The sequence below is a fragment of the Zosterops lateralis genome (genome assembly GCF_965231275.1).
Source record: "Zosterops lateralis genome assembly, chromosome: 12".
Taxonomy (NCBI): Eukaryota; Metazoa; Chordata; class Aves; order Passeriformes; family Zosteropidae; genus Zosterops; species Zosterops lateralis.
Window position 1 is genome coordinate 20,338,565 of NC_139772.1, and position 24,666 is coordinate 20,363,230.

Consider the following 24,666-nt stretch of genomic DNA (forward strand, 5'->3'; position numbering starts at 1 on the left):
GTAAAACAACCTCATCCAGAGATGAGCAGAGATTTGTATCAGAGAAACCGCTACTATCAGAGATTGAGAAATGGAAGGAATTAGAGGCAGCACCACCCCTTTGAAGGTGAGGGGGGAGAGGCATTTGCTGCCAGTGCTTTGTGTTTGTGAGGAACTGCAATGCTTTAGGGATAAGGGCCGTCTGGGGTGCTGTGCACAGGCAACATGGAGATGCAAAGTGATCATAATGACATGTTCAAATGAACCAGTTTGTTCCAGGAGAGTAAATTGCCAGAGAATTTAGTGCTGTGGAGAGTATGGCTGGTGGGTCAGGACATGGTGAGGCTGTGCAAATACAGAACAATACTGTGACACACAATGATATGCTGCTTTCTTCGAGAAGTAAGAGCCTGGCTGAAAAATCCAGGCTGGGGTTCCAATTTGGAAAATACCCAAACTAAATACTGCCTTGAATTTAGCAATGTTGCCTACTGGAAATGCCACCTGCAGCTTCAGGTGAGCATAGAGTGCCTTGGCCTGGACCACTACCTGGTGCTGCTGTGACCTCTGAGCTGCTGCTGCTTCCGACACAAGGGACATTTCTATCTTGGGTGGGATTTGGGCATAACTGCAGAGTCCATGTAGAGTTTTGGGATGCATTTGCCTTAGAGGGACACATAGTAAAAACCTGCAAGTGTAAATGCAAAATGATCCCACACAGGAATTACCCCATGGCTAAGGGAACTCGGAGCAGTTGTTTCTGTTCACATGGCTCTCTGCCAGAAAGATTTATCCCCTGATGCAGAAGGAGGATGGTAGATTCTCTGTGGTTTATTCTTGCCCATATTTGCCCCTCCATCACACACATTTCCATTCCATGGGCGGCTTTATGCTCAGCCCTGTGAAATGCAGAAAATGCTGCAGCGTGCAGTGTCTCTAACTCTTCCTGGGAAACAGAAGCTGCAGTGAGGAGCACCAGCATGGTACAAGCTGTTTCAAGGCTTAATAGTCAGAGACTGGAAGAATCTCCTCCCTGAGGATCTAGAATTAAAATAAAGGACTGAACATGGCACAGGAAGAAAAAGGAACAAACTTGCCTGTCCAAAGGCATATCACAGGTGAGTAGCAAACCCATGGATAGACAGGTGCTCCCCCATTCCCTCTCTGGCACCCTGCCCTGGCTGGATCTTTCCTGTTGTAAAAATGGGCAATGAGATATTGTTCAAAGGGAAGAGACTCCAAAGGGTTTCACAGAAGTATCTCCTCAGGATACTCTGATGTTTTGTGCACACACATGCTCTCGTATATATGTGGGGGGAGAGAAGGGAGAGAAGAACATCCTGTGGGATTTCTTTCGCCATCTGCTGAGTTCTGAGTGCCATCTGCAAAGTAAAACCATTTATGTTGTTTTGCCTTTGTTCAAAATGTACTTTTTGTCACAATGGCTTTTGGTATTATCATGCATGACTAGAAGAAATATTCAACAGTTTGGAGCAAGCAGAATAAAACGCTGACAGCTCAGGACTCTGAAACATCCAGTTTGCAGAGTAATTTGACAGAAGGTTTTGACACCGTGCCCACTGCACTCTCCACTCAGGAGTTCAGACGTGACCTTTCAGGTTCACAGGACACAGACAGCAGCTTGTCTGGACAGGAGAGGCTTATCCAGCAGAACATGGGGGAAGTCCAGGTAAGGAGAATCACAGTCACCCAAGTGATTACTTTGCTCGTCAGAAGTCCCTTGGTGAGAGGGGGATCCGAGGCAGTCAAGGCAAACAGCTCTGTGGTGGTGGTGCTTCATCCCTGCCCCTGTCTGCACAGCCACTTGCATGCCTGGGGCTCACTGCTGGCCTGGAAGCTGATAAATAACAGTGCTGAGCATCTGGCTGTGCCATGGGCAGCAGCAGAACACAAGGAGCACAAAGAGGGGAAAAAAATCACAGCCTGATTCCCTCTTTTGGAAGTCATTCCTAACACAAATGTGGCTGCTTGCCAGCTGGAGCTGCTCTTCGGATTTGTTTGTGGCCAAAAAGAGACTAAGTGAGAACAAAGAGAACTCTCTAATGGCCCATCATGATCTAGGAAGATAATGAGAGGAAGAGATGCTGTCCTTTACCTAATATAGGATCATGCTACAGGAATTTTCATGGTTTGGGTGACTTTTGTAGATTGAGTTTATGTGAGGAGGCTCATCCAGCTGCTGGAATACAAATTGTTTTCAGCTTCACAACCATAATATGAAGGATAATCCTAATATCTACCATAAATGAAAAGAAAAAAGAAAGAAATCTGTGATTTTTATGTCTCCAAGTGCAGCCTGACTTCCTGAAGCACATATATAAAGGAAAAATTGATGCTCTAAGTCGTGTTCCAGAGACATTTGTAACTCAGAGAGCTTTCATATATAGTTGTAAGCAGAATTATTTCAAATCATTTGAATTACCTTGAAATTAATGACTTTGGTCTATGTTCCCTGGAGCCCCAGTGATTGTTGGATCCTATTGCTTTCCCAGAGAGATGGAGGATGAGCATTCATAGGGCTGGAAGTGAGATCGGAGTTACAACTAATCTTTAAAAGTATCAAAGGTGTGTGAATTTATTGCTGTGTTCTGTGGGTTTATGGAGCTGGGGACAGGGTTAATAATGGTCTGATGCTTTGTTTGCTCTCTCAGTGAGGGGATGAGTCCTGTGGGGGAGTTTTTTATAGTTGGGGAGATATGGGGCTGGGGAATGGACACTCCATGAACCAGGTTCAATTCCTGCTGGTTCTGCACGCTTGGAGAGCTGACAGATGCATGCACAGTGATGTTTATTGTTTATTATAAATAGATCAATCATCCAAGAGGAGCTGAATTTGGCATTGGGTTGAAGGTTAATGATTGGCAATCCCAAGATTTATCTGCACCTTGGTTTTCTTTCCTGTGAGGGATCATTTCTACATTGTGAACAGGGCCCTTTGTGGGATAAGACAAAAGCTGAGGATGAACCCAACACAGTTATCACAGCATTTGTGGATCCAGGTCCTTCCCCAGACAGGTGGGAGTAGCTGAAAAAGCTTTGCCTCTGTCTGACCAAGGTAATTCACCAGCAGGATCCATCCTGAGTCCTTCCTTCCTGGCACATGGTCTGACAACGTATTAGGGAAATAAACCTCTTAGAAGCTTTAGCCCAACTGCCTTCTTTAGGTGAGAACACTGCACTGGAAGAGCTAAAATGATGATTACTACTGCTATCATTGTTATGTCTCATGGATACAGGCCTGGGCTCATTGTTTTAGCCTTGAAGGTTTCCTCAGCCAAGTGCACAATGAGTTTGGTCAGACCACCCCAGAGCAGGACACAAGCCAGTTCTGTAGGGTCTGGCTAGAATAACCATATTGTTCCCTGCTTCAGTCCCTAACACAGCCCAAACACAGCATCTGAGGTGCAGCTAAACAGGTCTTTAGCTGCACTGGGGATCCCACAGGAAAATAAACAGCCCCATCTTTACTGTTCCCTTGGCAGGGATTAGCTGAGGAAGGGGTGTCTGGCTCCCCTCAGTTGGGAGTTATGGGTGTCAAGAGCCAGCTGAGGCTTAGGAGCAGCCTCTCACCCAGAGAGCAGCTGAGGTGACTGAGCCTGCTCCCTCTACAAGGATGAAAAATAACAGGACACAGAAAAAAGCCTGTAAAATAGTCAAGGAGTCAGAGAAATTATCACCCAATAAAAGTGCAGTAGAATGGAAATATGAAAAATCTTGAATGAATAAAGGAGGATATGTCTTAAACTGTGCTGTCAAACAGTGGATTCCATCACTGTCAGAGCCAAAAAACCTGGGTTCAAGGTATGGTTATTTCTCTACAAATAACAAGGTTTGTGCATGATGTGACACTAATAAAATCACACTGGAGAAAAGGGAAGTTTTCATGTCTTAGTGATTAAGCAGAGTGACCTTTTGTGGGCTGAATTACATTTGTGTATTATGTATTTCTATATTTCTTTCCATGAGAACATCTGGTGCTGGCTCATCCTGGAGACATGTTTCTGGACTGGACTGGCTGTGGGTCCAATCCAGGCAGGCAGTTCTTGTGCAGTAATTTTTCCTTTGATGCAAATTTTCTCCAAAATTACTGTTAGCGGATTAACTAGAAATCTTGTGTTCTGAGGAGCTGCATTTGCTGCAGGAACAGCTGTGAAATTTGATAAAATCACCATGGTGTGTTTAAATGGTTTTATAGCAGTAGCCCTTTGGTTAACCCTGGATCATTTAACAGCTGGATAAGTCTTTCAAGAGTAATTAAAATTATGTTCTCAGAGAATTTAATATTTTATACATGGCTTTTTCAAAGAGGAGCAGTGAAGACAGAGATGCCAAAACTGAAAGCCTGGCACTAGATACCCAGATTTGCTCCCTGGTGCATAAATTTGCATACATATTTGGAAAGGAACAATGCCTGACTTAAATAAGCAGTTTGCTTCTAACCCCATCTCCTTGATGATGAACCTTGGAAATAATAAAATGTACAGACTATGGAAACTATTGACTAGTTTTAATAGTCAATTAAAACATTTCCAGTTACTGTGCTACAAATGGACTATGAAAACTTGCAGAAAAACATGTCACTTTAACTCTAAAGTCCATCTGACTCTGGAATAATTTACCTCCCAGAAGCCTATTCCGTTAAACAGGTTCACAGTTTGGCTATTTACCTTTTTTTTTTTGCTGTTAGAACACATTGTTATTATAATTCATTAAGCCTGTTTATATGATTGCCAATACTTTTAAGTATGGATAATTGTGAGCGCTTGAATAACTGACATTATGTACACCAGTCATATAATTAATCGCCATTACCTGATGTATTATACATCCCATTTATTTTTCAACAACTAACATGGTATTTTGTCATTTTATTAATGCCATATCTCTTCTTTTGACAAGTTAATAATAAAAAGGCAAATCAAAGCATAAAGTGTTGTTGAAGTAAATGTATCTTCATTATACAACAAATAAATTCTTCAACAAAACCTGCCAGTTGCCAGGAAAAGATTGGAATTTCAATGGACACATAAGTCAGTGTAAGTGGGCGTTCAGAGGGGACACAGGTTCAGCTCTGCTCCTCTCTGTCTCCCAAAAGAATGAACTCCTTGTTACCCAGTCCATGGAAGTCCATCCACCCCTCCAGCTGGAGCTGCAGCCATGGCTTCACTCTCCTGACAATCTCCTTTCATTCCATACTCCACTGAGCCTTACAGGACTTGATTGCCAGCACTCTGTGCTCCTATCACTCATCAGGACTCATCCAAGATCTAAGCAAGAGCTGATAGAATCCCCTAATTTTGTCAAATATAACAGGGGAAAACCATATTGCTCACTTTCAGAGCTTTCAGCCCAATATAGTTTTTCTGCCCCAGAGCATCAGACAGCAGTGTTCTTGAAACAAAAGTAATAAATAAATAAAATAAAATTTAAAAAAAAAAAGAAAGAAAAAAAAAAAAAAAAAGAAAAGAAAAGGTTGTAAGCATTACTTTAGTGGCAAAACTGGGTTGTTCACATTCTCTGTATACTAAAAAAACCCTCCAAATCCAGGGCCATTTTAGAAATACTGTTCAGAGGTTAACAGCATATTTTCTGTAGCTCTCACCATATATATTGGCCAAGTGTGTATCAACATGTCTCATAGTGTAATATCTAATAATAAAATTTGGTATTGAGAGAAGACATAAAAACATTATTTTGTTTTCTTATCTGCAACTTTGATTTGGTAAAGACTAATAAAAGAAAATGTAGTAAAAGTGCCCTGTTAAATGCCTGGTTTGTGATCCTCATAGTCCCTCTAGAAATCACAATCCTCTTGTTTCCATAGCATAAATATATCTAGTAAACAGAATTATGGTTTCATTCAGTGCTGTCACATCATGCTGTATTTTACAAAAAGTGCAATTGTATTTCTTTTGGAACAGATTAAGAACAGTGAGGAAGGTGCATTCCCTGAGGGCACTGAAGTCGAGGATAATAAACTCCATGTCCATAATGTGCCAATGAGATTACGGAAATGAAATCTCTGCATTCAGAGCAACAGAATGTTTATTTTAGAAGTGCTCTGTTAAGAGATTTGTTTTGGGATATGTTTAAAGAAGACTTTTTATGCACTGAATAGACATAAGTATCCAATGGCTTGACTGTGTCATCATAAACTGTGAGCAAAACTCTCAGGTTTTTATAGCACAACAGACCAAAAGAATCATTGCAGCCTTTCAAAGTTCATAATTTGTGCTTAAAAATAAGAGCTTGGTTGCTTTTGTCTGTCCTGGGTGTTTGTGTTGGGTTGGGGTTTTCCCCCTCCTCTTCCATTCTCAAATATTGCAAGTGGATTTCTTGGAATCTGGGATCATTACAGCTGGACAAACGCCAGGGGGTCATTTCTTTCTGACTGCTACAAGATGTTCTGGTAGATAATCAGGGTGTGTAACCCATATGATTTATTTTAAAAAGAATTCAGTGAAATTGAAGCTATCATATTTTTTATGCAACAACTAAAAACAAGCAAATCCCCAAACCTTGCCTTCCCCTCCGTTGGGCCCTTATCTAATGCTGCTGCAACTTGCCTTCCACCTTCCACAAACACCTCAGTCCCTTTGCAGCGTTTGCTAAGATCTGGTTGGGTTTCTTTTCCTGAGGGGCTCCTTTTACTGCTTCTCCCATTTTTCTTCTCTAGATGTGTGGACATCTCTCTATGTAGACATGGCTGAGAGAGCTGGTATTTACAGTGAGCATGGGGAAGGGCCTCTGCCAACTTCAGCACAGTCTGGGTGTGTAATTCCCTTCAGGAGTATCACAAAATCCAACCTGGACTTTGTTGTTTCTTTGTAAAACATCGATGTGGAAAGGTTTGCTGTTGTAAATATCTGTGTGAAAGCAAAAGGAATAATCACCTTACCCTTGTTATAATGATCATTGCAGTGAGCTCTCATGTCTGACTTTGTTATACAGCAATGAAGGATCTCTTCAGGATTTTGAGCTGAGAAATGTTTGTCCATCATGTGGCAAGGAACCTGCAAAAAAAATAGCACACGTTCAAAATACTGTGCCAATGAGGAACAGTTCTTGGTCATGGTTATAGGGCATCTACAAGGCCCAGCTGAAGTGGTACACGGCCTGGAAACCAGCAGGTCCTGGCTCACCTCCACCCCACTTGTGAAAAGTAAAGAGAGAATCTGCAAATTGCATCTGTGCAAAATGGTGTGACAGCCTCTGGTGGTGGTTGCAGTGGGGAAACTCCAATTTCCCGGTGAAATACAGACGTCAGCATTGGGAGAGTTGGTACAGGTCACAGAAAATGGCAGAGGGGTAGATCCTGAAGTTTGTTTCAAATGCAGAGAGAGCAGAATTTTTAACTGTGTGCTCTGAAAGAGCTGTTCTTCACTCTTCATCTCTGCAGGCACCTGTCAGGGAGATTCCCTGATTGCCTGTGCAGGGTCATTCATCTACACACATGGTGAGGTTTTTTGACTATAAGCTGTTTGCTGTTTGTTCTTCCTGCTGCTGACAGCACACAGAGAAAAGGAGCTCTGAACTGGTGAATGATATGCAGAGAAACCACTGCAGAAACAAGAGAACAGAACCCAGCCCTGGTCCCTGATGGTCTTTGCAGTTTGCTCAGCCTGTGTTTGCCCTTGACAGGAAATGCAGAAAGCTCAGAGCAGCAAAGACTTCTCATTCTGCTTGAAGTTGGCCCACTTAGAAGACTGGGTTTGATAAAGTCAAAAGATTCCTTGCATCAAAAAAGCATGTAAATAATACCAGAGTCCTACAGGGCTGCAGATGCCAGACCTTGCTTTGCCTTTCCTCACCTGCCATTCCTATAGCAGAGGGTCTCCTCTATTTTAAGCTTATTTTAGATGAAATTTTATTAAATTTTGTTTGAATCGTGGTACCAGTTTCCAGCCCACCTAGAGCTGTAGATGTTTGCTGATAATACAACAATTATTTGTGGGTTTTGGCACTATTTCTACGAAGGAGTGCTCTGAAGTACTCAGAACTTTTGGAGTGGAGAAGAGTAGAGTCCTTGCACTTTTTCTTGTTTTAAGCAGTCTGAGAGGAAACTCAGTGAGAATTTTCTGATGGTGCAAAGTGTGAAGCCTCTACAGCAGTAGAAGAAGGAGCTACTGTGGGATTATTGGGATGAACTTGTACTGCAGTGTGATGGATGTGGCTCTTGCAATCTTTTAGGGTAGAAAAACATCTGTCTGATAATAGCACAGTCCTTTAAGACTGCAAAAAGACTGGGACTGAAGGGTTTTTTTGTGGCATCAGTGACTATGGCTAATTTAACTCAGCATTATGAACAGTAAAATACTTTGTCAGGCACCAGATCTGAATTCAGAAATTTTTTTTTGTTCTTCCCTATTGAGATTATAGATCTAAACCCATAAAAATTGTTAAAATAATTTTCTAGAATTTGATTTTACAATGTTTTATTATTAAAAGAAGAAATATGGTTTCCTATCTTAAGGAGAAGTAGAAAAAACATAAATAAGATTCACAGTTTTTGAGAAGAATGAGTCTATTCCTTCAAAGCTGCAAGTTCTTGCTGCTTTGGAAAGTGATAAATCCCAAAGAAATATCACCTAGGACATTTTACATACTGAGTAATTTCAGAAAACAGTCATTTTAAAAATGAGAAATTATAATACAAAAATCCATTATTGAGAAAAATGTTTTCAGTGGCTCATTCATAAGCATTTGTCTCTATAAATAACTCTGCAGTCAATGCAAAAAACCCACAAAAACAACATTCTGGAAAGCTGAATTTCGGGCAATTGACCTTCCAAAATTCAGGCTGATTAGAAAGCCAGACACATCACTTCAGTAACACATAATAAACAAAAGGCATTCTTAGCACCTAATTGTAAGTTGAAACTTATTCATACAACACAATTCTTCAAGGATCACAAATAATGAACAAATTAATGAAATTTATAGCCTGTTTGCAAATCACTTGTTGACAGAAAGCACTCTCCTTGTCAGCTCACATTACTCATTGCCAATTCTTTCAGTGACTGACTTCAAACTTACAGATTCCTCGGTGATGGTTTTTGGATAAACTCTCCTACTCCAGCTGGTGTGCAGACATTCCTCCCTGTGATTTAAATAATTGATATAATTAATTACTTGCTAACGTTGCTCCTTGCACCTTTTGCTGAGTGCATCTAGCCAGGGCAATGCAAACACTGTCAGTGCATGAGAACAATTCCTTCTAAGGCTCCCCACAATCCTGCTACAGAGGAGCTGAGGAGGACGGCAGGAGGGAAAGCTGGAGATAAAGGCCAGGCCATGGAGAAGCCTCTTCCCTCCAAGAGCAAGGCAGGAGTGCCTGCCAGATCCTCTGCAGAATATTCACTGCCATGAAATATGAGGAGTCACGCAGGCAGCCTCTGACCTCCCGAGCCACAGGTTACACACTGATTATACATCTCTTTCACTGGGTTTTAGGCCAAGATTCTAAAATGTAAGATCCCTAAAAGCCTTTGTTTTATTCTCCTTGGTGAGAGTGGTGACTTTCAGCTGGGAGCATGGAGGTGATGTCAGGATGTGAACATGTCAATAGGTATTTATTGCTCCTGAAAATCAGGGCATTTTCAAGTCATGTGTTCAGACTAAGCCCTTTAGCCTTACCTTGTCCTTCGGTGCCTTTGAAATGCAGCGTGTCTCTTTCTGATCTGCTGCTGCTATCTCTTCTTTTCTAAGTCTTTTTTTTCTCTAATTCTCTAATATTTTCTGTTCTAAAGCAGAATCTTCAAATTTTTTTTCTACAGTTTTCTTTGTCCCGTGCTTCCAACAAGCATTATAGGTTGTCTAATAAATTGTGATTGGTTATGTAATCAGCTGGACATGGAGATAAAATGTAGCCCAAGTATTTTCTCTAAAACATTTTGCAATTACCAGAAAATTTTGTTCACTTCCTGCCTTAAGTCATTGTAATCAGTAGACAAATGCGGTGTTGAACCCTAGGAAACAGCAGTGCAGGCAAAAGTCCATTTACATGGAATTTGTATTTGCAATACTCTAAGACTTACTTAAAATTTCTCACTTTTCTATGTGCACATCTAAGCACTGACAGTAGTTTTTTTCATCTTAATTTTGGGAATTTCTTGGTGTGTTTGCAGAGCTATTGGTACAAAAATGCAAAATAGAAAGCTGAGATTTGGTTGCAGAAGAGCATTGAATAGTTTCAGTGAATATAAAACTTTTCAAGACACCCTGAAGGGAAGAAATTAAAACAGGCTGTGAATGGAGAATAACTGGCTGAATCCTAATTTAATTGTAAATTTTGAAACGGCATAGTTTATTTGTCAAAAGATATAAAATCTAGTAAATAATTTTTCCCAACAGAGGAGTTTTCAGATACAGTTTTGTTCTTTTGGTGGAGTAGGAGGGACTTTTGATCTATTTCCTCCAGCACAGTCCCTGTTTTCTAGCTGAGAAATAGAAGGAGAGGCTGGGGAACTGGAAGTGCTTTGCTCATGTTGGTCTGCCTGTAAAAAACACCCAAAATGCACTTGCTAATCTCTTCTTCTCACAAAAACACAAAAGGATGATGAAAGAAGCAAAGAGGGAGAGAAGGGACAGGTTTGGGGTCCTAGGGGATATTTGGATCTCTGGGGCAGGTTTGGAGCTGTGGGACAGGTTTAGGGCTGTGGGGCAGATTTGGAGCTGTGGGGCAGATTTGGAGCTGTGGGGCAGGTTTGGAGCCCTGGGGCAGATGTCTCCCAGAAGAAATGGTGTGTCTGGGGGGGGGATGTGGCACATTGGTGCAGCCACATCCCATTCCTAGGGGAGTACTGGGGATCCCAGTCCTCAGGGGTGAGAGGAGGGAGAGTGGAGCCACAGTAGGGCTTCCCTGCCCTTCCTTCCCGAGGAGGCCTGGGCACAGCCCCTTTCCAATTCCCTCTCACAGGCTGCATTTCCCTGCACGATCAGCAAACGCAGCAAAAAGGATGAATTGACTTAATGAGTTATTTTGATCTCTTCTGAAGTGATAAAAAGAAAGCTGTAAAAATCAGTGCATACAAGTTCCAACTTGAAAACATCTAATAGTATCTAATATAGTAATTTGATTCATGTTCTGTGTTCCTTCTGTATGTTTCTCTAATGCACCCTGCTGAGCTTTTGGAAGTGCTCACAATGTACACAGGAAATTAAGTGACAAAGAATATGCTGTGAACTGTCCATACCAAGCAAACTAGAATGAAATACAGTATTTATTGGGAGAATAATAAGCATCCATATGGAATACTGCATGCTGGCTAACCATTTAACCAGTGCTTGAAAAAGTAGATTAACTATATTATGTGCCTCTCTTGTCTATAACTGCCAACTGATTACATAGCAAGACTGGTGCCATCTCAGCCAGCCTGAGACCTCTAAAATCAATATAACTCTTTAAATGCAACTTAGAAACTCCTAGACTAGGAGCTCAAACCACGGCATTGGTGCTTGCCTATTTAAGTGATAATCCAGAGCTAAAACTTTTTTAAAAAGCCTGTCTGTGAAAGTAAAATGCATGATACAGGTCTCATTATTGGAAAGCAAAGGTCTTTCCTTTCTCCTCAAACTCAGATGGATAAAAATCAATCTTCAGCAGGACTGGTTCTGCAGGACTGAGGGACAGCTGTGAGGATGTAATAGAGACTCTGGGCTGAGGGAAGGCAAGAAGATGTACTCCTCCATCAAAAAGGAGATAAAATCTTCCCAGCTGCTTGTTGCAATCTGCCATTAATACCATGGTGTTGCCTGGATTTAGTAGGAGACAACCAGCAATAGGCTGCATACAGTCTCGACCTGGTGCTACTTTGTACATGCAGTTTCAGCCAGTTAAAAATGTGGGGTTTTCAGAATTTAATTCCTTTTAATAGTCCCAGTGAAAACACATGTGAGTGGCTCCATCTATTTCAGCACATGACAAGTGATAGGAGCAGCAGTAACATTTCATGGTATCATAGGTGTAAAGGATGTTCCCTTCTGTCACTCTTCGGTATCCCTGACTCAGATTTCCCGCACTCTGTAATTTTGTGCCAGGTGTGAACATGTGAGAGGCACTACAGTAGTGGTCCAAACAACACTTGTTTATTGGCAACGGAAAAAGATTGGAGCACACACTGATTCTTCTTTATCCAGATTTGGGCATGGCTGCTAAGCAGAATTGTATTTCGTATCTGGATTTTTAGCATGCTGATAGCAGGGGTCTTTAGGGTCTCTTGTTTAAATTCACTATTAAAGTGCTTCAGGTTGTCCTGGGTTGCAGTGTAGGATGTACACAAAGTATTTATTCTATCACCATCCTCATGAACTGTTGAAACCAGGTGGGCTAGTGTTTTCCCAAGCCCCCTGCCTCTTCTGCTAATGGCCTTTGGAGTGTTTTCTGCTAATGGCCCATTAACGCCTTTGGGGTGTCTTCTGCTAATGACTTTTGGGGTGTCTCCTGCTAATGGCCCATGACTCACAGTTAACTCCCTCCAGGGGTTATCTCTGTTAATGGGCCATCAAGGACCCATTTCACACTTCTCATGCTATTGTGAGATGCTCTGCCCAGGGGGAGGAGCCAAGCATTCTCACCTGGATATAAGCTGGGATTTGGGACAGGGCAAGCAGCACTTACCCACTGGATTCCCAGAGGAGCAGAGCTACCAGACCTTTCTACAGGATCACTGCTTCAGGAAGACCACCTCATCTGGACTGCTACCACCATCCTGCTCAGGTTGTATTCTGACTCTGTCAGTGATCCTTTGTGTTATTGTATTTATTTTATTTTACTTTTACCTTTTTACCTTTCTTCTTATTAAATTATATCTCTGACTTGGAGCCTCTCATTCATTTTGCTTTCAAACCACAACACAGGTATGCAAATCAGAAAAGAATTCTGATTTCAACATTTAAATTGAAGATCCACAGAACATATATTTCAATCCATCTTTGCTCATCTTTTTCTTGTTATTGTCACAACTCCCACATTTCTTTTCCAAGTACTTTTAGATGACCCACAGCTTCTCCTGTTTCAGCAAGAAGCCACTTATGCATCTCATGAGCATCACAGATTCTCACTGTGTTTGTTTATCAGTGGCTTTTCAGTGTCTCTTGATCCTTTTGGCTATCCAAATGTTTGTTTGGAATTATTAATAACATTACGGAGTCAATCTGCTTTATTCCAGTTCTAGGACATAAAAGTGCTCTGGTCAAGACCCCTTCAAGCCTGGGAGCTGCTGGGTTGGGAGCTGCATTCAGACTGGAGTTCACTAAAGCACTAAACTTTCCTTGCTCCACTGGTCCTCCAGTTTAGGGAAATTGCTAAATTGGAGTGAGAATTGTTATCAAATAAAAGAAACTACCAGTGATGAAACTCAGAAGGGCTTCTTTAAATGCAGTTCTAGCAAACTGATAATTCAAGCTTCTAATTGTTAGCAAAACAATAGGAAGTCTATAAGCTGGATATTTGCCAGCAGGGGCCACTTCTCTAAGCTCTTTGCTTTTCTCCCTTCATCTGCTGCATTGAGATGAGGGTGAGAGTTATGTCAACACTTGGAGATAATCTTTTTATATGGGTTTACATAAGAGAATAAGGAAAAGGCTGAGAAAATTGTTCCCTTTAGTAGGTGTTGTACTGAAGAAAAGCAAAAATATGGAAAGTTACTATCTGAGAATAATAAAACAAATAAAGGAAATAGACCTAAAATGAAGGGCACAGAACCTGGAAAGGCATTGCCCACACAGGGGCAGTTTATCCTGTGCCACTCCTCTATGAATGCACACGTCTGTGGAGTGCTCCTCTTCAGGCATCTGTGGGAGAAACATCAGCAACCAATCCCAAAAGGAGCAGACCAAACAAACATTATTTAACTTGAATTGCAAGAAGGACCAGGGCAGAGTTTAATCACTCCTTTATTTCAAATAAACAGGAGTGCACTAAATTGCTTTGGAGGTGGATCTGAATTGTGCAATGTGTCCCCAGAGAGAGGAAGAACTGCCCCATGCCCCTGAGGTTGTGTCTGTGGGGTTATGTCCATGTGTGCAGGACAGGCAGGGCAGCAGGGCAGAACAGCAGTCACTGCCATCCTGATGCTCCGGGTGCCCCAGGAGGAGAATTTGGCAAAAGAAGAGTTCCCTGTTGGATTAGCGAGCCACTGCTGGTGGCAGAGCTGGAACAAGGACGGGGATGGTGCCCAGGGGAGCCGGAGGGCACATCTCGGGCTGTGACATCAACACCCAAGGTCCCAGCCCACGAGGTCTGCCCCACACAGGTCATTGCCACACTCTGTTCTTGGATTACTTTGCAGTCACTTGTGGGGTTTTTTCCTGATTTCATAGTAAAAGAGTTATTTTAACTCACTGTTTTCCCAGTTACGACTCACTGTTTTGCTCTCGTGGCTTTCCCTATTTGCATTTTATGGTTCTTACTCTGATTATAAATTGAATCTTGCAGAAATGCTTTAAGCGGTGTCCGTTTTACTCAGGCCATGGTATTTTGGAGTGCTGCAGACATTCAGATATCCTCTGCTGACTTTAGCAAACATCCTGTGTAGTTTGTCTTGCCTAAGAACTGAATAGAATCAGCGCTCTCCTTCTTTGCCTTCCCCTTTCTCAAAGCTCTAGCAGATGATGGTTAAATTATTGCAAAACTTTCTGTGTGGTAGCCCAAGGCACAGGACAGCAAATGAAAAGGCCAAGAGAGTATCTGTGAATAGATTTTCTTGTTTAAATTTTCAACCAAGCACTGCAGTGATTTTTTCAAATTATTTTTAATATTGTAGAGTTCTGTCATATTTTTGCCATCCTGACACTGTAAATTGATGTATTTTATTGGCCTGACACAACAATAAATAATACAATTCAGGTTTATTTAATGATTTCTAGTTTCAGTAATAGAGAAGCTTTGCCAATTTTAAATTAGGTCTTGGAGTAAATTTAAAATTAATGAAATTTAAAGCTGTGATTTGTTTAAGGATCCAGAACATTCACTCTCTCATCTATTCATCAAGCTCTTTAATTACCTAGTATGCATGAAACTTGTATTATGTCTTATTATTGAGAGATTAATTTTATGAAAACCTCAGAGTGATACATCATTAGAGTGACTCTTGGATAACGTATAGTCTAACCTTTTCTGCTAATCCCACCACAGAAGAAGAGAGGGAAACTGACAACTCTTCTGCAGTGTTTTATTCCTCTTGTTCCCCTGCAGTTTTATCAGCTGCTTGCAGAGTTTGTCTCTGCTTCCCTGTTCATTTCCAGCCCTCCCTGGTGTGCAGCTGTCAGTCCCACTCACCCCGGGCTCAGGGATGTGCCAGGGGCATTGGAGCAGATCCTGGTGGTTGCTGTGCTGCTGCAGAGGATGGGGCAATGTTGGGGGAGACTGCACCAGGGATGTGGGAGCATGTCCTCCCGGGGCTGAGACACTGCAGGGGCTGGAGTTGCCTGTTCCATGGGGAGAGAAGCAATTCCCTGCACTCAGGAAGTCCTGCTGGTAACTCCAGGAGCCACCAGGCAGCTCTCACTGTGTGAGGCAGGAAATACTGCTCTTGGAGTTCAGAAACTCCACTCTGTGCCCCGTCTCTGGTGCAAAGAGTTCTTGCTTGGCAGCTGCCATTGTCCACGTGCAAGTGTGAGAGAGCCACAGAATCAAAAAATGGATCAGTGAGTCCAGGGCAGACTGGAGAATGTTGCTTTGCCATGCTTTGGGTCTTGTCTGGTGTCTCAGTCCCAGGAGGGTCCCCCCCTCCCCTGGGCCTGGGCCTCTGTTGAGAAAGATGGGACAGGAAGGACTTATGGATATGACTAGGCTGTGTTGGCAGTGCCTGGCTGGGCTGTGTGGGCAGTGCCTGGCTGGGGCTGTGAGGGCAGTGCCCGGCTGGGGCTATGTGGGCATTGCCTGGCTGGGCTGTGTGGGCAGTGCCTGGCCAGGCTGTGTTGGCAGTGCCTGGCCTGGCTGGGGCTCCTCAGCAGCTCCAGAGGGGCAGGGCTGTGCGCACAAGGGCAAAGAAGGATGTTCTGCTGTTGGAAGACATGATCATATCAAATTGTGCCCAATAATTTGTATTCCTCAGGTATGTTTTACCTTCTCATGCTGTGACCTCTTTTCATTGCTGCCAAAAAGAAATTATTTTTCCATTTTTCACCCAGTGCTTCCATGCCAGGCTAATTCTCTGTTCTCTTGAAAGCTAATATATCCACTTTTCGTATTAATATTTGTGAGAGTAATATTAGGAATGTTTTATTTCATTATCTCACAGCTGAGGACTGTAGTCACACTGGGTTATAAAGCAGCTAATTACAGTGTTTGTGACTTTACAGTGTGCCATGCCTGCAGTGCAGTTTGTCAGAGTTTCTGAGAATTTCTAACAATAAAATAGTTTTCAGGGTAGTTCGTGAGTCTAGTCTGAGAAATGTTGTATATTCAGCATCTTTGCAATGCTCTACATCTCCTAATCAAAACTCTTTCACCTCTAAGGGCATTTGCATTTCATGGAAAACTTGATACATTCAGATTATTTGACACATGTACTTTTCCCTGTCCATCCTTGTTAAATCAAAATATTTAGGATACTGCAGAATAACAGAATATTTGAGTCCAGTGATACCTTCTGCTACTCCTCCTCTGGGTTTACAGTCATCACTACCTCATAGTAATTGTGGATTTGTGAAGTTATAATTAAAGCTTCAGATGAGGCACAATGAGTAAAAGGGACACCTTTTTTCCCTATTCAGCCTTCACTAAAGTAATTGTCATTAACGAGAAAGGAAAAAGGGGGGAAATGCCCAATTCATAAGCACATGTGCAGCCTTTTAACGGTAATGTTTCCTGTTATAAATGCAAAGGCAAATATCGGATAAATAAAAGACAATTTATTAATAACAAAATATCGAGCACAAGAAAAATGAGAAAGCCACAAAAATAGGAAATGGTCAGCGCCGCGCTGGGTGGACAGGGGTCCGCACCGGGGTACAAGACTCCCAAATCCACGCCGATGCAGCTTTCAGTCCAGCATTTTATAGGGTTTTTCTGCCCTTAGGCAGTCCAGGTGTCCAGGATGGGCTAAATAGTCCGAATTTCTTTTTGATGGCCTTCCTGGATCTCATCAGGTCTCATTGTCTCATTCCGGGAAAAACTCTTTCTTATGTCAATTTCATGTGTTAGTCTTATGCTGATTTCATTTTGCTTGTTGCGCCGGAGAACTGATGAGATCGCCAGCGAGTTGATGAGATTGGCATCGTTGCCACGAAGGAATTTCTTCCTTGCATTGGCAAGGAAGTGATTCTTATTGAGGTTGGCCAGTGTCTTTGTCTAGCTTGATGATGTTCATCCTGTCTTTGCAACTGAGACTGGCAGGCTGGGGGGGAAACGATTAGCCCTATACTGGATTTCACAATTTTATTAACTTTATTCCCTATTACACATCAGGTTATTATTTTATACCCGAATTTTTACCCAAAATTTATCACATTTCCCAAAACCTGGTCTCTGCTCAGGAGGAACTTGTAACAGCAGCTTTGGTGTGGGATTTGCAGAAAGCTCCCTCTGGGCAGTGTGGCATTGCATGGAGCACGCTTTCCATTTCAGCCAAAAATCTATGTTTTAGAGAGCACAGGTGGCAGTGGATTCAGTTACAGTGCCTGGATTAACCAACCCTGCAGAGCTCTGGAGCCCACTTATATGGGAGAACTTGGAAAGTTTTAGCATTTTGATAAAACTCTCTCTGGCCACTTAAGCAGGATACACACTGAAAGCAGCTCAGAGTATTTCACTGCACTCAGGAAGTCCTGCTGATAACTTCAGCAGCCACCAGGCAGTTCTCACAGGCATGAGCTTGGAAATTGTTCTCTTGGAGTTCACAAACTCCACTCTGTGTGCCCCTCTGGGAAAGGAATTCCTGATCCCCTCCTGGCTTTGTCCTGGAGGTTATGGATGCTGAGCACTCCATGTGCATATGAGACCAAACTCCATTTCTGCCCGGCACAGAAATTCCCAGGGTGTGCTGTGTCACTGTGTTTCCCTGCTGGAGCTCTGTTTCAGTGGTGGAAATGGGTTCACATCCCCTGTGTTTCTTATATGACTGTGGTCCCTACAGTTCTGGAACCTGGAGGATTCTTCAGATGAATTTCCAGCAGTCACTCTCCTCCTGCAGTTTTCCATCCCAAAGGGCAGGGCAGGGGGCACAGGAGGGAAGTGACTTCCCTTTGGTCCTGCAGCAGCTCAGGGTAGAATTAAATCCACATTTTCCAGTCCCCATCTCTTACCTTGCTCACTCCAGACCTTCCCTGAGGCTCATGAGCTGAGTTTGTGTGTCACAGTTGTCAGTTCTTTACCATTAATGGATGTGGTCTTTAAGGGATCAGGAAACAAACACTTCTAGTGGACAGTTAATGAACAGCAATATATATTTCTTGCACAGATACATACATACATACACACATATATATATATATATTTATATCTCCCATCCTTTTAAATAACACATACTTTATTTTTCACTCAAGAAAGAAAGTCTTTCAGCATTAATAGGAAAAACATTGGGTTTTTGTTCTCCCCAGTGATTACAGGAGATGGGTGAGCCTGGAGTCATTCTGTTTTATTGAATCTTCCCAGTACTTGTCAGCAGTGGAAATGCCTGATTTAATCATTCAGAACTGGCTCCTGCAGAAATATTTGCATTGTGAATGTTTGAAAAATACCAGAGCCAGAAATAACTTTAAAAATCTGTACTTTGTGCTGGTTATAACCTGTGAGTTAGGAGATGTGTCCAGCCACCTCGACATCGCGGGAAGGGTAGGGCTTTTAACTACAGGGTTTGTATTCTAGCACATTCCATTTTATTAAACAAAACCATACTTTCTGTCTACCCAGAAATGCCTCCCAGGAGATGCTCTAGAGAAAATATGTAATTCAAAATGACTGTTTTATGTTATTCTCTTTCAGCACTTTCTCTCCTTATAAATTGTCAGCAACCAATATATACTTTTTATTTTTCTCTGAATCATGTGAACTAACAAATCTTAATCTGCATCTGCAAATTAAAGGCAGAAGAAGTCAATTACAAGTGTTTGGTTTACCTAAATTGAATTGCACTAGGTTTTTTGATTGAACTTATAAAGTTGTGTGGTTGGTGTTCCAGGACCATAAAACTTCTAAGTTCCATCATTAATATCTGGTGTTTCTGAATTATGATTTTTTTTTTTTTGCAAGTGCTTAAGTATTTAATCAAAATTTGCACTTTCTGTAGACATTTCATTGGCAGATTTGTTTCTTAGAGCATTCATGAGATATAAATGCAAGAAAGGTGAGCACAGATTGCCTAAACACAATTCAAGCTTCAAAGAAATGTCACCAGACTCTCTTCCCCCTTTTTCCTCCATAATTTGCTGTTTGGGCTGCGAGCAGTGAAAGGCAGGAGCCTCGGCTGAGGTGTGCTGCTTACATCTACCAAACCTGGGTCATCCTCTTCCTGCCACTCCCCTGAGCTGATTGATGTCACGATACTGGTGTGACAGGCTGGTGTCTCGGCTCTGTACTTGCAGTGTTTGCAGAGCTCACAGGTTACAAATTCCCTGTGTTTGCTGATTTTCAGGGAACCATCCCTGTGTTTGGTTTCCTCAGTGCCCGAAGCTCACGGCACAGCCAATGCTGGACACCAGCAGTGGGGGCTGTTTTGGGAGCTCCCCTCCCCTGCTCTGGCTCCACACCTGCCTTTGTCTGTCCTGTCTGTTTGTACCTTCCTTTTAATCGAGGCAGATTGGGAAGTTACCTTTATGCAGCTGAACAAAATGAGGAAGGAAAGGGTTGCGCTACAGGGAGGAGTTTGCTGCAGTCAGTCAGACAGGTTTGTTCAGTTCCTAAAATATGTGTATTCACACTGTATTCACTGAAGTCTGAGGGAGAATGGTATAAAACAATTTAACATCAGAGAAATTTCAGAGATAGTTCAGCTAAAGCACTCTGAAGGTACAATTGCAAAGGGAAATGGTGCAGTGCTAAATATACAAAATGCAACATTCTATTTTTGTTATAATTAACTGTAACCAATTCTTATTTAAATCAGCCTGCTAGTCATAATTAGTCTGTACTTTAAATGTTTTGCTCGATGCTGTAGAGCAAAAAACAGTCTTTACATTAAAATAATGAAAGTTCTTTAGGGAAGTAGACCATACCCATTACAATCCTCACCTGTGTGCCCCGGGAAGGATTCCCTGTTTCAGACCGGTGCTTTGTACCCCGAGGGTGTACAAAGGGTTGGATTTGTGCCAGGGGAGCACTGAGACTGCTCTCTGCAGACACAGTGGTGTTTGTTTTACACCTCCTGTAGTTCTCCTGTGAGAGGAGCCAGGGCCACCTTCTTGCAGCAGGCAAAGAGCAGTTCCTTGGACTCAAAATTGTTATTTCTCAGTGTAAAATTACACATGAGTTTTCTGGTTGCCTCACTTTGTAACCCTTGCTGGGTACAGTTATTTTAGTGGCACAGCATCTAATTTGGCTCTGTTCTTTTTATTCTTAGAACTCTGATATTTGTGGAAGGTACAAGGGATGCTGCAGATTTGTGTTAGTGCTGTGCAGGAAGGAAGTTTGATGATGAGCTATATTATGTATGGCTCACTAGATAGTAGTAAACATTCCTCTTTGTTGCTGTGCTTGGGGATTATCAAAGGGTGTTGTGTTCCTAGTTAGAATTTTTCCGGATTAATGAAACAGATCACAGATCCCTGCATAGCAACGTGCCTGAAGTCTGTGAAATGTTTTCTGAATAAGGATTGGATCACGCCCATTGAGAATATAAAGTGCTGGAAGAACACAGTGTTATTTTACATACCCTGCATTTGGTTGTTTTCTTGCAGTGGCCTCACAGCCTCTCTAATTAGAAACTTAAGGTTTCTTTAGTCAGCTCTGTGTCTTTCCTTCTCTCTAACAACACACCAGCAACATCCAAATTCTCATTGTTACTTAGGCACTCCTGGCTGTCCTTCACAGGGGCAGCTTTGTTTGAATATAGGCTGGTTCAAATGAAATTAGGAATAGTTGAAGTTTCAGAGCTTCCTGTAGAGATTTATGTTCTGTGCATGTCCATGCTGGTATTGCACATCAGTCTTTGGAGGCTCAAGAGCAGCAGGCCAAGTGGAGGCTGCCTCATGTTGAGCCAAGGACTGCCATCCATCCATGCAATTTAAGAGTCAGAAGTCAAGGGAATATTTCAGAGAGTTTCAAATGTCTACAAAACCCCAGGAGGTTCTGTAGCTTAATAGGTAATTTTAGTTTTGCTCACAACTTCTATAAGAATGTGCATGTCACGGCCAAGTATGAGCAGGCAGAGAATGGGTCTCCGTCATGAGCCAGATCTCTTTCACAGGTTCAGAATTTAGAGACAAAAATACCTACAAAAGTCAGTGAGTCTCTGTTCTTGTCTCTCCCCAGTCAAGGAAATGGAAGCTGGGGCCAGGAGCCTGCTTGTGGAAATCTCTAACTTTGCTGCCTGTGGCAAGTGTTATGAAAAAAGTTATTTTAATGCCTGAAAAATTATCCTTGTGTAAAGTTCTTTACAGTCCTGTTTCTTTGGCTGGAAGCTTTACTTGTCCTCTGGTTTTGGGGCACAATAAATCTGAAATCAGATCTCTGAGATGAGCCTGCACAAAAAGCTGTTATAAATGCATTGATTTGGCCTTTTATTCTCAGAGATTGTTAATATCTGATTCTGGTTTAACTCAGAATGTCTTGAATTGTTACTGTTCCCAATAGCTGAGAAATCCCAGATCCCCTTGGATACGACCCTTTAGATTTTGCATTTCTCAAATATGAGGGTTGTTGCTTTTTATACTTGGTCCTGAGAAGGTCCAAGTCTCTTAAAAATGTTCTTTCGTTTATAACACATGAGTAACAAATGTGGAGTTTTATGGGGAGGGGGAGGTGCCTTGGAATCCTTTTGTTGGGGGAAGGCTCTAAGGAATACAAGTGCCACTTCTGTTCCATTGTTAAAATGCTGACTGAGTTGAAGTGCCTTAATCATGGAGATTTTGGACTGAGTCAGATTGTGAGAGATCCTCCTGAAGGCCCAACGCAAACATGAATTTACCTTTTACCCTCTGTTGTCTGTGCTGCCTGGTGAAACTGCTTTGCTGTTGAGATGAGGAGGTTTGAAGTGTGTGATTCACCAGAGTGTTGCAATTGATGAGATGCTGAAGCTGTGCACAGGTCACAAAATAATTATAATTTGACTCACAGGATGGAAATCCAGATGGTTATTCAAGACCCTCACATTTTTGCATCAGGGTAAAGGTGAAACAACTTCATTAAAATTATTTTCCCTGTTGTGTCTTCTATTACTTTTTTTTTTTTTTTTTTTTTTTTTTTTTTTTTTTTTTTAAAGTTTCTGGGCTACATAACCATATCCAGGGTATTATCCTCCTTCAGGGATGAAGGCTAATGGGATATTAAAGAGGCCCAGGTTCTCCAAATATCTTAGATTTTCTGATAAAGGTTGGCTGTATTTTATGTGCTGTTACAGCAAGAAATATGAGCTGCTGTAGGGAATGTGTTTGTCTCCGTGTCCTAACAAGTGCATTCCTTTAAATTTTATAAAAATTTTATTCCTGTTTCAATACAGGCAGAATCCAAAATTGAAAACCTGGAGGTCACAATTGAATAATTGTCCAGCTTGCCTTGTACCTAAAGCTGAATTATGATTGTGCTACCACTGTAGTGTTGGGGCATAAAAACCCCTCCAAGTAACAACCAGTGGAACACTCCTTATTTCATCTTGTTATGTGTAATGTCTGTATAAAATAATTCATGCTTGGAAATTAAAAAATATAGAATTGAGGACTCACAAGTGGCTACCTAGCTGGGGAAGGCTAATTTGCAACTGTAAGGGGACGGTGCCTCCGAGGAGGAACCACGAATCTACAACAGAAAAAGAGCTGCGGCTGATGATGGTGTTCCCCCTAGGTGATTGATACCAGATATGCATCCAAGATACCCATGCCCAGAATCGTCAGGGGTGTGCATCCCAATATCGGCTTCTCGGGAAATCTAATCAATCCCCCGCCGGATGGAAAGCCGTCCCAGAGAACAGAAGTCCCAAAAGAAGACACATGAATATGCCATCTGAGCTGAAGTGGACAAAGAAACCCTGCCTGAGGGAAAATAAACTATATATAAACTGCACCTTTGGTGGCAGGATTTCTGAACGAGGGGGACTGGTGTGATAGAGGCCAGTCCGAGGTTCACCCAGCTCCAATCCTGGGATTGGAGTTGTCCTTTTTATTGTGGCTTTTCCAAGAACGCTGTCATGTGAAATAAATTTTCTTTTTGATTATCAATCCGGATGATTCATTTATAACACATTTAAAAAACAGGCTCATTTTACTAATTTAATCTCTTATTTTAAACAAGCTTTTCAATTTATTCCTGAGTGTAGCAGAAAGTAACAGTGAAATTTGTATCTGTGACAGTCCAGGCCAGTTACCAAGGGCTCCACAGCCTGGAACACCTCCTGAGCTTTGCAGGGAATGAGTCAGAACTGTGTTAATGGCAGAACTGACTTCGCACTCAAAACAAAAATATACAGATGATAGGGGATTTAGTATTCTACTTTATTAGGGGATTTAGTATTCTACTTTATTTCATTGATAATTTACTACTTACGTCTCCTTGTTTTGGTTTGGTTTTGTTGCCAGTTTGTTTTTTGTTTGTTGTTGGTTTTTTCATTCAATGAAATGAGTTTGCTGACAGCATTTGATAGGATGGGTGAAAATCCAGGGCTATATCATCACTTGGATCTGGTCAGTTGGCATAGGTGCTTTTTGTACCAGCTGGGGTTCTGCCTTTCAATTTGGAACAAGTTTTTTACCCTGGTCCTCTTTTTTCTATTTGGACACAAACCAGTAAAACTGGCACAGTTTTCTATTTCTGTTTTGCCTAGTTTCTAAACTTCCTAAAGAAGACAACATCCTCTTTCCAGAATGAACGTGGCAAATAATTTATAAATAAACAAAGAAATAGCAATAATGGAATATAAGGAAAAGGAATGCTGTCCATTATTTATGTACATAATTGAATGGAATCCCTGGTTATTTGAAAGCACAAAGACGAAAATTCACAGTGGGTGTATTATGTACATAAATGCTGAAGCACTTCATGGTGGTTTTACATGAGAATGCTGCTTCTATATTCTCTTTAGAAATTACATTTTGTTCCATCAGGCAGCTCTCAGTTTGCACTATTGCTGCACACACTGCAATTCGTGCTCAGGTTTGTCAGGAATTTGGCAATTAATGGTCAGGAGGCTGCCTTTTGGGGGTTTTTCTGTATGTCATCATCCTGTACATCCAAACCCAGATTTGGTGGCAGAAGTGCCATGCAGGCAAATGGGGTGGCTCCAACCTGTGACACACATCACCTCCCTGTGGGGCATGGGGGAGGCGTTGCTGCCTTGGACATCCCTGTTTATTTTATGGGATGGGGAAACTTAAGCATTAACAATGCTTGCTCTATTAAGTTATTGAGCCACTGCTTGAATTACTCCTCCCCTATGTTGTTCAATTCCCCAGTGAGGGCTGAAGCTGCTAATTCACACACCAAGAGAATATTATTGTTTGTTTCAGTTTTGGCATTGATATCAAATATATCACATTATTTTTCTGTAGTTCTCGTTTTCTCTTTAATCCATATTT

The 24,666-nt window shown here is 41.8% G+C and overlaps 1 long non-coding RNA gene across 1 annotated transcript; it reads left to right on the plus strand.

The window, feature by feature from the left end:
• Nucleotides 1-1,564: 1,564 nt before the first annotated feature.
• LOC310914264 lies at nt 1,565-22,750 on the plus strand. Its single transcript, XR_014590997.1, has 4 exons — nt 1,565-1,669; nt 2,493-2,565; nt 21,413-21,479; nt 22,603-22,750. It is a non-coding gene; the product is annotated as an uncharacterized lncRNA (long non-coding RNA).
• Nucleotides 22,751-24,666: the final 1,916 nt, after the last annotated feature.